Here is a 12,283-nt window from a genome sequence, read left to right on the forward strand (position 1 = left end):
GTAATGCAACACTTTTTTTCTGAAAGCAGGTTGCTTTTATTCATTACTTCAATATTTGATATTATTTCCCACTCTTTTGGCTACAAAACGCTGTTTTTCAACATAATCTTCGTTCAATGCGACGACCTTAGGCCACCTTACTGGCAGGATCTGTATGGCCGCGTGGTACCACTCTACTGGTGGACGTTGAAGACGACGACCTACTGCATCAGTAACCTCCCCGTCACCTACGCACTGCTTCTCGCGGAGTGCATCTTTCATTTGGCCCCTCACATGGACGTGTCAGAGATGTCCAGTTGTGTAGCGAGGAGTTTGTGATCAGTCGGCCACCTCCAATAAGAGTGTCCGCACGTTCCAGCATTGCAGGCGTTACAGCTGTGTGCGGCCGACTGGCATGCAGGAGATTGGACAGGTTTGCCCGACCCTGCTGCGATGATGACAGACTCCTAGCTTCACTCCAAGTTTAAACGCAGCCAAAACCTCTCAGACAAACAGAAGCTAAACGATGTCAAAGTTAGCGTAAGGAGGGCTATGCGTGAAGCGTTCAGTGAATTCGAAAGTAAAATTCTATGTACCGACTTGACAGAAAATCCTAGGAAGTTCTGGTCTTGCGTTAAATCAGTAAGTGGCTCGAAACAGCATATCCAGACACTCCGGGATGATTATGGCATTGAAACAGAGGATGACACGCGTAAAGCTGAAATACTAAACACCTTTTTCCAAAGCTGTTTCACAGAGGAAGACCGCACCGCAATTCCTTCTCTAAATCCTCGCACAAACGAAAAAATGGCTGACATCGAAATAAGTGTCCAAGGAATAGAAAAGCAACTGGAATCACTCAACAGAGGAAAGTCCACTGGACCTGACGGGATACCAATTCGATTCTACACAGAGTACGCGAAAGAACTTGCCCCCCTTCTAACAGCCGTGTACCGCAAGTCTCTAGAGGAACGAAGGGTTCCAAATGATTGGAAAAGAGCACAGATAGTTCCAGTTTTCAAGAAGGGTCGTCGAGCAGATGCGCAAAACTATAGACCAATATCTCTGACGTCGATCTGTTGTAGAATTTTAGAACATGTGTTTTGCTCGAGTATCATGTCGTTTCTGGAAACCCAGAATCTACTATGTAGGAATCAACATGGATTCCGGAAACAGCGATCGTGTGAGACCCAACTCGCTTTATTTGTTCATGAGAACCAGAAAATATTAGATACAGGCTCCCAGGTAGATGCTATTTTTCTTGACTTCCGGAAGGCGTTCGATACAGTTCCGTACTGTCGCCTGATAAGCAAAGTAAGAGCCTACGGAATATTAGACCAGCTGTCTGGCTGGATTGAAGAGTTTTTAGCAAACAGAACACAGCATGTTGTTGTAAATGGAGAGATGTCTACAGACGTTAAAGTAGCCTCTGGCGTGCGACAGGGGAGTGTTACGGGACCATTGCTTTTCACAATATATATAAATGACCTAGTAGATAGTGTCGAAAGTTCCATGCGGCTTTTCGCGGATGATGCTGTAGTATACAGAGAAGTTGCAGCATTAGAAAATTGTAGCGAAATGCAGGATGATCTACAGCGGATAGGCACTTGGTGCAGGGAGTGGTAACTGTCCCTTAACATAGACAAATGTAATGTATTGCGAACACATAGAAAGAAGGATCCTTTATTGTATGATTATATGATAGCGGAACAAACACTGGTAGCAGTTACTTCTGTAAAATATCTGGGAGTATGCGTGCGGAACGATTTGAAGTGGAATGATCATATAAAATTAATTGATGGTAAGGCGGGTACCAGGTTGAGATTCATTGGGAGAGTGCTTAGAAAATGTAGTCCACCAACAAAGGAGGTGGCTTACAAAACTCTCGTTCGACCTATACTTGAGTATTGCTCATCAGTGTGGGATCCGTACCAGATCGGTTTGACGGAGGAGATAGAGAAGATCCAAAGAAGAGCGGCGCGTTTCGTCACAGGGTTATTTGGTAACCGTGATAGCGTTACGGAGATGTTTAATAAACTCAAGTGGCAGACTCTGCAAGAGAGGCGCTCTGCATCGCTGTGTAGATTGCTCGCCAGGTTTCGAGAGGGTGCGTTTCTGGATGAGGTATCGAATATATTGCTTCCCCCTACTTATACCTCCCGAGGAGATCACGAATGTAACATTAGAGAGATTAGAGCGCGCACGGAGGCTTTCAGACAGTCGTTCTTCCCGCGAACCATACGCGACTGGAACAGGAAAGGGAGGTAATGACAGTGGCACGTAAAATGCCCTCCGCCACACACCTTTGGGTGGCTTGCGGAGTATAAATGTATATGTAGATGTAGAACGAGGCAACGTGCTTTTGTTCACAGCCACGTCTCCGTAGTCACTCTGCAAGCGCCTACGAATATGCGCGATGCTCTGGTTTTTCGCCACAAGGAAGTTAATTGCTTGGAACGCATTTCCTTTAAGACGCCAATTTGATGTCTACTATAGGGCCCTGCCTATTGGAACTTCATGAGATTGTAATGGCTGAAGCGGGAATATTCCACGATGTACCGCAACAACTTCCGCTATTCTTCAAACGAAACTGGCCAAGAGGAAAAATGCGATGCATTACTTACTGAACGGGCCGCGTAGTTCTCGGCAATGTTGTCTGGTAACATTGCGGGACACGGATTGCGACCACATCTACGACAGCATTACGGGCCACTATTGCCCAGCAATGTTTGTATCGACACATTTTCGGGCCAGCATTCTTTACACGGGGCCAAGCTAATGGCACGAAACGCACGAAGGCGAGCTAGCGGAAGTGATTGCGGCTATACTGCTTTTACATCACACAAGGAATCAAATAGAGAGAACAAGAGAAATAGGTCTTTGCAATTTTCTTTTAAGTAAGCGGCATGCTTCAGAAAATGCGGCTTGTCAGCTGAGGCTGAATACATGCCTTTTGCAGGATTTTATCAAAGTGTTAACCCACAATGTCGAACATCTCATATAAACAATTGGTCCGAGAATTACTACACTACTGGCCATTAAAATTGCTACACCACGAAGATGACGTGCTACAGACGCGAAATTTAACCGACAATAAGAAGGTGCTGTGATATGCAAATGATTAGCTTCTCAGAGCATTCACACAAGGTTGGCGCCGGTGGCGACACCTACAACGTGCTGACATGAGGAAAGTTTCCAACCGATTTCTCATACACAAACAGCAGTTGACCCGCGTTGCCTGGTGAAACGTTGTTGTGATGCCTCGTGTAAGGAGGAGAAATGCGTACCATCACGTTTCCGACTTTGACAAAGGTCGGATTGTAGCCTATCGCGATTGCGGTTTATCGTATCGTTGCTGCTCGCGTTGGACGAGATCCAATGACTGTTAGCAAAACATAGAATCGGTAGGTTCAGGAAGGTAATACGGAACGCCGTGTTGGATCCCAACGGCCTCGTATCACTAGCAGTCGAGATGACAGGCATCTTATCCGCATGAGCAAAGGATTACGCAAAGTCCCTCGAGTTTACAGTGGACGCAAGCTGGTGAACCAACAAGTTTACGCCTCTACACGCGCTATTTACCTTAAGCTGCGATCAGCTGTCGTCTGCTAGGCCGCTCTCCTCCGCTGAAATTTCTATAAAACTAATTACACCTTTGCTGAATTACCCAGCAGAAACTTTCCCAATGTTTCTCGTTATGCGAGAAAACATGTACTCATCCCTAGTCTTAGAATGTCGCGATATACATGTGTATGGTTGGAGCACCGTCCGTATTGTAATGCCCTCTCAGTTCTCGCAAGAACAATTAAACTAATTGGCTTGATCGTTTCTCCACAGTTGGAGCTAAACGATGCTACAGCTGATTTCTAGCTGGATACCAATCACAGTAAACGCAGTGTTCACACAAATAACTCCTCTGCGTCGTACAGAGCGTTATGCGTTCCGTTCTGCACTTGACGCCGGTTCAGAGAAGAGTCCCCCAAAATTTCCGTCTATACTCGTAGCCGAACTGTCTCCCCACCTGGGTTCTTTCGTTGTTCACGTCACGGCTTTTTTCGACCAATAGGATCGTTCCTCTTATTTTGTGGAAACTCTCTCTACCAATCGCAAGGTCCCTACCATTAAATTGCGTCGAAACTTTGGCTCTTTTCTCCTTCCTAGCGCGTTTCGGCCAATCGGACGTTTTGTGCCCGTTCCCGATGCCCAAGTACGTACATTGACTCTCTCACGAGTGCACCACTCGCTGGAATTCCAAAATGCAGTTTTCTACGGCCTTGCCTCTGCTCGCACCTCTGAAATTCCAAACTAAAATGCCTCTCGCTGCATGCTGCACCTTCTGCTCATAGACGTGCATTATATAGGAACGGTGTGTTAATTACCGTCGGTTCAGTGTCATCCCTGTTTTGCATTACATACTGACAGGCAAATTTGCTCATAACTGTCGAATTAATTTAGGTGTCATCTTCAACTTCCCATTGCAATGTATAAAGCTCTCATGTAAGGTGTGAATCTGAGCTTCATTTATTGTGCTACCTTACACATGATATCTGCATTGAGCCTTGTTACACTTGACTGAAGTGTCCCCATCACAATTCAAGTAATAAAGCCTACTGTATTAAAGTCCAATGTCCACTAACATGTGTAGTTACTGTCGGTCAGATGGTGTAGTTACATAGACTACATATTTGACAGTGCGAGCAGCAGTCTGAGACTATTTGCTGACGATGCTGCACTGTGTGCGTGACGAAACTGTCGTCGTAGAGTAACTACGAGGAAAGTCAGGACCGTTTTGATATAATTGCCCTGTGCTGTGTTGAGTAGCGGTTTACTTTACTTTTGGATGAATGTAAGTATAAGGCGCAGAGGAATGAAAACTGAACACCTGCCGCAAGGGGTTCCGTTCAAAAGTAATCACCAGCTGCTTCAAGTCATTAATGCCACTAGGAGACGAGACGATCAGTTCCAATCTCGTAGGAAGCGGTCGGCCACTGACGGGTCCACAACCACACCCCACTCTTCCACTTCCTAGTACCACAGAAATCGACGTCCACGGATGTCTTTCTTCTGGTCACCAAAGATGTGAGAACCACACTGTGAAGGAATCGAGCTGTATGGAGGACGCCACAGTTTCTCAATCTAAACGCTGAAGCGCTGACTTCGCAGAGTGGTAGCGTGCAACACGGTGATTCTGCTCGACAGCATTCCGACAGGTCGAGGGCAAACGACATAGCTACACCACAAACATCCCACTTCTTCCACGGCAAACAAACCCAAAGAAATTCACAAAAGTTCTTGTTAGGTTATGATGACCTTCTTGTCCGATTGCTGGGGCCCCTCTTCGGGTCGAATTCCTCGAGCGTGGGAAAGTCAAAACGCCCGGGAATGTTATCGGATGGAACCTTTCTTATTCTGTCTTGATTTGAGTGCCCGTCGTAGACGGCCACGCATAGCAGTAACGTTCCCGTATGTCTAAATATACACTCCTGGAAATTGAAATAAGAAAACCGTGAATCCATTGTCCCAGGAAGGGGAAACTTTATTGACACATTCCTGGGGTCAGATACATCACATGATCACACTGACAGAACCACAGGCACATAGACACAGGCAACAGAGCATGCACAATGTCGGCACTAGTACAGTGTATATCCACCTTTCGCAGCAATGCAGGCTGCTATTCTCCCATGGAGACGATCGTAGAGATGCTGGATGTAGTCCTGTAGAACGGCTTGCCATGCCATGTCCACCTGGCGCCTCAGTTGGACCAGCGTTCGTGCTGGACGTGCAGACCGCGTGAGACGACGCTTCATCCAGTCCCAAACATGCTCAATGGGGGACAGATCCAGAGATCTTGCTGGCCAGGGTAGTTGACTTACACCTTCTAGAGCACGTTGGGTGGCACGGGATACATGCGGACGTGCATTGTCCTGTTGGAACAGCAAGTTCCCTTGCCGGTCTAGGAATGGTAGAACGATGGGTTCGATGACGGTTTGGATGTACCGTGCACTATTCAGTGTCCCTCGACGATCACCAGTGGTGTACGGCCAGTGTAGGAGATCGCTCCCCACACCATGATGCCGGGTGTTGGCCCTGTGTGCCTCGGTAGTATGCAGTCCTGATTGTGGCGCTCACCTGCACGGCGCCAAACACGCATACGACCATCATTGGCACCAAGGCAGAAGCGACTCTCATCGCTGAAGACGACACGTCTCCATTCGTCCCTCTATTCACGCCTGTCGCGACACCACTGGAGGCGGGCTGCACGATGTTGGGGCGTGAGCGGAAGACGGCCTAACGGTGTGCGGGACCGTAGCCCAGCTTCATGGAGACGGTTGCGAATGGTCCTCGCCGATACCCCAGGAGCAACAGTGTCCCTAATTTGCTGGGAAGTGGCGGTGCGGTCCCCTACGGCACTGCGTAGGATCCTACGGTCTTGGCGTGCATCCGTGCGTCGCTGCGGTCCGGTCCCAGGTCGACGGACACGTGCACCTTCCGCCGACCACTGGCGACAACATCGATGTACTGTGGAGACCTCACGCCCCACGTGTTGAGCAATTCGGCGGTACGTCCACCCGGCCTCCAGCATGCCCACTATACGCCCTCGCTCAAAGTCCGTCAACTGCACATACGGTTCACGTCCACGCTGTCGCGGCATGCTACCAGTGTTAAAGACTGCGATGGAGCTCCGTATGCCACGGCAAACTGGCTGGCACTGATGGCGGCGGTGCACAAATGCTGCGCAGCTAGCGCCATTCGACGGCCAACACCGCGGTTCCTGGTGTGTCCGCTGTGCCGTGCGTGTGATCATTGCTTGTACAGCCCTCTCGCAGTGTCCGGAGCAAGTATGGTGGGTCTGACACACCGGTGTCAATGTGTTCTTTTCTCCATTTCCAGGAGTGTGCATCTATACACCACAAGCCCCGTACCGGTGTGTGGCGCAGGGTACTTTGCGGCCACTGTAACTTCCACCTTTTCTTGTTCCAGTCACGAGTAGTTCCCAGGAAAAATTATTGCTGGTACACTGAATTGAGGTGGAACCTCTCTTACCTAATCAGTATGGTTAATCTTGGAGATTTCGGAAATTTGTGGTTAGTTTCTATATGACCAAACTGCTGTCATCGGCTTAGACACTACTTAAACTGACTAACTTACGTTGAGAACAACACACAAACCCAAGCCCGAGAGAGGATTCAAACCCCCGACGGGGAAAAATGGCCGACCGCTGTGGCCGAGCGATTCTACGCGTTTCAGTCCGGAACCGCGCTGCTGCTATGGTCGCAGGTTTGAATCATGCCTTGGGCATGAGTGTGTGTGATGTCCTTAGGTTAGTTAGGTTTAAGTAGTTCTAAGGGACTGATGAGCTCAGATGTTGAGGCCCATAGTACTTAGAGCCATTTGAACCATTTTTGGGGAAGCCGCTCGAACCGTGGAAAGGCGCCTCAAACCGCGTGGCTACCCCGTGCGGTACCATGGTGTTCTCGCGAGGAATACACGGGAGGAACAAATATATTTGTTGACTCTGCTAGAAACGCAAGGTCTCAGTTTCAAGGGTAAACACCGTGTTACACAACTCTCTTGGACCATCTGGCACTAATGTTTGCTGAGGTCCTTCTCAGACGCTTTCGCACTTAAGAAATGAACCTTTAACGAGACGTGCTGCTGTTCTTTGGATCTTCTCGATTTCATCTGTCAGTGCCATTTGATGACAACGGCCTCGCCGCAGTGGTAACACCGGATCATCAAAGTTAAGCGCTGTCGAGCTGGGCTAGCACTTAGATGGGTGACCATCTGGTCTGCCAAGCGCTGTTGGCAAGTAGGGTGCGCTCAGCCCTTGTGAGGCAAACTGAGGAACTGCGTGATTGAAAAGCAACGACTCTGATCTCGTAAACTGACCCACCGCCAGGAGAGCGGTGTGCTAACCACATGCCCCTCCATTTCCGTATCCAGTAACGCATGTGGTCTGAGGATGACATGGCGGCCGATCGATACTGCTGGACCTTCATGGCCTGTTTAGGCAGAGTTTTGTTTAGTTTTACTCCCATCTGTTGGGGATCGGAGACTGCCGAGTAATAGGGCAGTACTGGTCGAACGAGCGTTTTGTAAGCACTACATTTCCTGTGGATGCTCCAGATGAATCTCAGCCTGGCATCTGCCCTACCTGTGATAAATTTTGTAAGGTCGTTCGACACTGATTAGCTTCATCCTTATACTGCTAGATATTTCATCAATGTGACTGCTTGCAATGATCGGTCTGCCATCATGTAATCTTACCGTTACGAGTGCTTGACGCACATTTCTGTGCAATACCTCACTCTTCAGTACGTTGAGTCCACTGCCGATCCTTGCACCACACGTCATTGTTGCACCTTCTCATGCCGAATCTTCACAGGATGTTGTCTGAGGGGGTGATTTCGCTTCAAGATAACACCACTTCCCACAGTGCACAGCACACAGCCGCACATGCTGCTTCTTTGCACTGTCGGGTTTTGGCTCACCCACACGTACGCTCACGTCCATCTCTGTGGCTCAGTGGCCAGTGTATCTGGCTGGAATGCAGAGGAGCTGCGTGCGATTCCCGGTGCTGCCAACTATTTTTCCCGGGGTAGGAGGACTGGAATGGCGATGCCCTCAACCGCTTGATGCCAACTCAGGGGTTACTTGATCCATAGTAGCGACTGCGACGTCAACCCCACGCACGTCCGTACAACATCTGACGACGGCATTGACAGCTAATGACAACGTCACTCTTGCTGTACTCATATTCCTGCCCACTGACTCCTTCCTTGGAAGGAGTGTCCAGACGTGCTGCTGCGTGACATTAATTTTTATTTTCACTATAGATCTGTTATGGCTAAATTGCCGTTATCGAGTGACATACGGTACAATGTGAGTGAAATTCTTATTTATGTTATGTGTTATGGTGAAAGATTGAGCGTGAATTGCTATTTACGTGTACAGAGTGTTTGCTTATGAGCGTGCAACAATGTAACAGGATACAGAGAATGCTCCACTCAACAATTTCAGGTGGGGAAACTGGGATCGGAGTAACCAGTTTAAGGAGATATGGAACTAAACTTGCCTATCGCTTTCTCTAGCATTATTGTTTCCCAACTAACATGCATACAAGTTTGCACATCCTGTGCTGAAACTTCCTGACAGATTAGAACTGTGTGCCGGACCGAGACTCGAACTCGGGACCTTTGCCTTTCGAGGGCAAGTGCTCTAACAACTGAGCTACCCAAGCACGACTCACGCCCCGTCCTCACAGCTTCAATTGTGCCAGTGCCTCGTCTCTTACCTTCCAAGCTTCACAGAAGCTCTTCTGCGAACCTTGCAGAACTAACACTGCTGGAAGGAAGGATATTGTGGAGACATGGCTTAGCCGCAGACTAGGGGATGTTTCCAGAATGAGATTTTTCACTCTGCAAGGTTCGCAGAAGAGCTTCTGTGAAGTTTGGAAGGTAGGACACGAGACAATGGCCGAATTGAAGCTGTGAGGACGGTGCGTGAGGCGTGCTTGAATAGCTCAGTTGGTAGAGCACTTGCCCGCAAAAGGCAAAGGTCGCGATTTCGAGTCTCGGTTCGGCACACAGTTTTAATCTGTCAGGAAGTTTCATATCAGGGCACACTCCGCTGCAGAGTGAAAAATCTCATTCTGGAAACAGCCTGTGCTGTTCATTTACATGTACATTCTTTACTTCGTGCAAGAAAACAGGGACTACGAGCCCCAGTACTAGGAAGTCTGAATGGCAACCTGTACTTGAGATTCGTGCAAGGACTTCGACCTGAGTTGTTGGAGAACGTTCCCTTGGTTGTTGGTGAGGGGGTGTGGGTACAACATGGCGGTGCACCGCCTCACTTCAGTCTGGATGTCGGCAATCTGTCAGTGCTGTATTTCGTGGTCGCTGAAATGGATGGGGGTGGGGCTCCTATCCATTATCTGCGAGGTCACCTGATCCCTTGATTGTTTTCTGTGAGGATATCTGAAGTCACTCGAGGATGAGATCCCGGTGGATACGGCGATGGAATCGTAGCTGCCTGTGGTGTGATTCGAAACACACCAGGGATATTTGTCACGGTGCGTCAGAATCTCGTTTGCCGATGTCATGTTTGCATTGAGATTGATCTCCCTCAGTTTCAGCACATCTTGTAAGATACAGCACAAATAGTACGTTCATTGTGTCAGTCATGACACAGTAATGTGATCTTATTCCTATTATCTCCTTATTTTGGCTTCTCCAACCCTAGGTTAAAAAAAATGGTTCAAATGGCTCTGGGACTTAACTTCTGAGGTCACCAGTCCCATAGAACTTAGAACTACTTAAACCTAACTAACTTAAGAACACCACACACATCCATGCCCGAGGCAGGATTCGAACCTGCGACCGTAGCGGTTGCGTGGTTCCGGACAGCAGCGCAACCCCAGGTTCCCCACCTCAAATTGTTCAATGGAGCAGCCTCTATGTCCTGTTAAATGTTTGCACGCTCTTATGCAAACACCCTGCATATTGTCTAGACGGTTCGACATATATCGTTGGCAACTGCATTTTGACAGTGGTTTTGTAATTGTCGAATTAAGGTAGTGACGAATTTGTTATGGGAGTAATTTGACAGTTTTGGATCTGTGATGTCATATGTTGACAAACTATAAGCCTTATCGTACAGATGACATATACAGTATTTGGTTGTACATACACCTATGGCTCCTGAAGGCTCGTAGTACTCTATGTTTATAGCGACGGTAGATGCTATTAATTTGTAGGTGCTTATTAGGTAGTTGTTCGTACACTACTGGCCATTAAAATTGCTACACCACGAAGATGACGTGCTACAGACGCGAAATTTAACCGACAGGAAGTAGATGCTGTGATATGCAAATGATTAGCTTTTCAGAGCATTCACACAAGGTTGGAGCCGGTGGCGACACCTACAACGTGCTGACACGAGGAAAGTTTCCAACCGATTTCTCATACACAAACAGCAGTTGACCGGCGATGCCTGGTGAAACGTTGTTGTGATGCCTCGTCTAAGGGGGAGAAATGCGGAGCAGCACGTTTCGCGCATCCACGTCTCGATCCCCCAGTCAATAGATGGCGACGTTTGCAAGACAACAACAATCAGCACGATTAGTTCGACGACTTTTGTAGCAGCATGGACTATCAATTCGGAGACCGTGGCTGCGGTTACCCTTGACTCTGGATCACAGGAGCGCCTGCGATGGTGTACTCGACGACGAACCTGGTTGCGCGAATGGCAAAACGTCATTTTATCGGATGAATCCAGGTTCTGTTTACAGCATCACGATGGTCGCATCCGTGTTTGGCGACATCGCGGTGAACGCACATTGGAAGCGTGTATTCGTCATTGCCATACCGGCGTATCACCCGGAGTGATGGTATGGGGTGCCATTGGTTACACGTCTCGGTCACATCTTGTTCGTATTCACGGCACTTTGAACAGTGGACGTTACATTTCAGATGTGTTACGACCCATGTCTGTATCCTTTATCCGATCCCTGCGAAACCCTACATTTCAGCAGGATAATACACGACCCCATGTTGCAGGTCATGTACGGGCCTTTCTGGCTACAGAAAATGTTCGACTGCTGCCCTGGCCAGCACATTCTCCAGATCTCTCACCAACTGAAAACGTCTGGTCAATGCTGGCCGAGCAACTGGCTCGTCACAATACGCCAGTCACTACAGTTGATCAGCTGTGGTATCGTGTTGAAGCTGCATGGGCAGCTGTACCTGTGCACGCCATCCAAGCTCTGTTTGACTCAATACCCAGGCGTATCGAGGCCGTTATTACGGCCAGAGGTCGTTGCTCTGGGTACTGATTTCTCAGGATCTATGCACCCAAATTGCGTGAAAATGTAATCACATGTCAGTTCTAGTATAATATATTTGTCCAATGAATACCCTTTTATCATCTGATCATCTGCAATTCTTCCTGGTGTAGTAATTTTAATGGCCAGTAGTGTATTTGATATGTATGCTTTTTTTAACTTCTGTTTTCAATAATTTTTCATAACAAATGACATTCTCGTTGGTATTGTATTGATGCTGTCACATATAATTCCAGCCGGCCGGTGTGGCCGTGCGGTTAAAGGCGCTTCAGTCTGGAACCGCGTGACCGCTACGGTCGCAGGTTCGAATCCTGCCTCGGGCATGGATGTGTTTGATGTCCTTAGGTTAGTTAGGTTTAATTAGTTCTAAGTTCTAGGCGACTGATGACCTCAGAAGTTAAGTCGCATAGTGCTCAGAGCCATTTGAACCATCAGAGCCATATAATTCCACAGTAT

The 12,283-nt window shown here is 48.1% G+C and overlaps 1 protein-coding gene across 1 annotated transcript in view; it reads right to left on the bottom strand.

Moving 5' to 3' along the window:
* The window catches only part of LOC126426481 (adenylate cyclase type 5-like), an 858,869-nt gene that overhangs the window by 720,932 nt on the left and 125,654 nt on the right, over positions 1-12,283 (bottom strand). The gene's annotated exons all lie outside the window — the stretch shown is intronic.

The sequence above is a fragment of the Schistocerca serialis genome, chromosome 11 (genome assembly GCF_023864345.2).
Source record: "Schistocerca serialis cubense isolate TAMUIC-IGC-003099 chromosome 11, iqSchSeri2.2, whole genome shotgun sequence".
NCBI lineage: Eukaryota > Metazoa > Arthropoda > Insecta > Orthoptera > Acrididae > Schistocerca > Schistocerca serialis.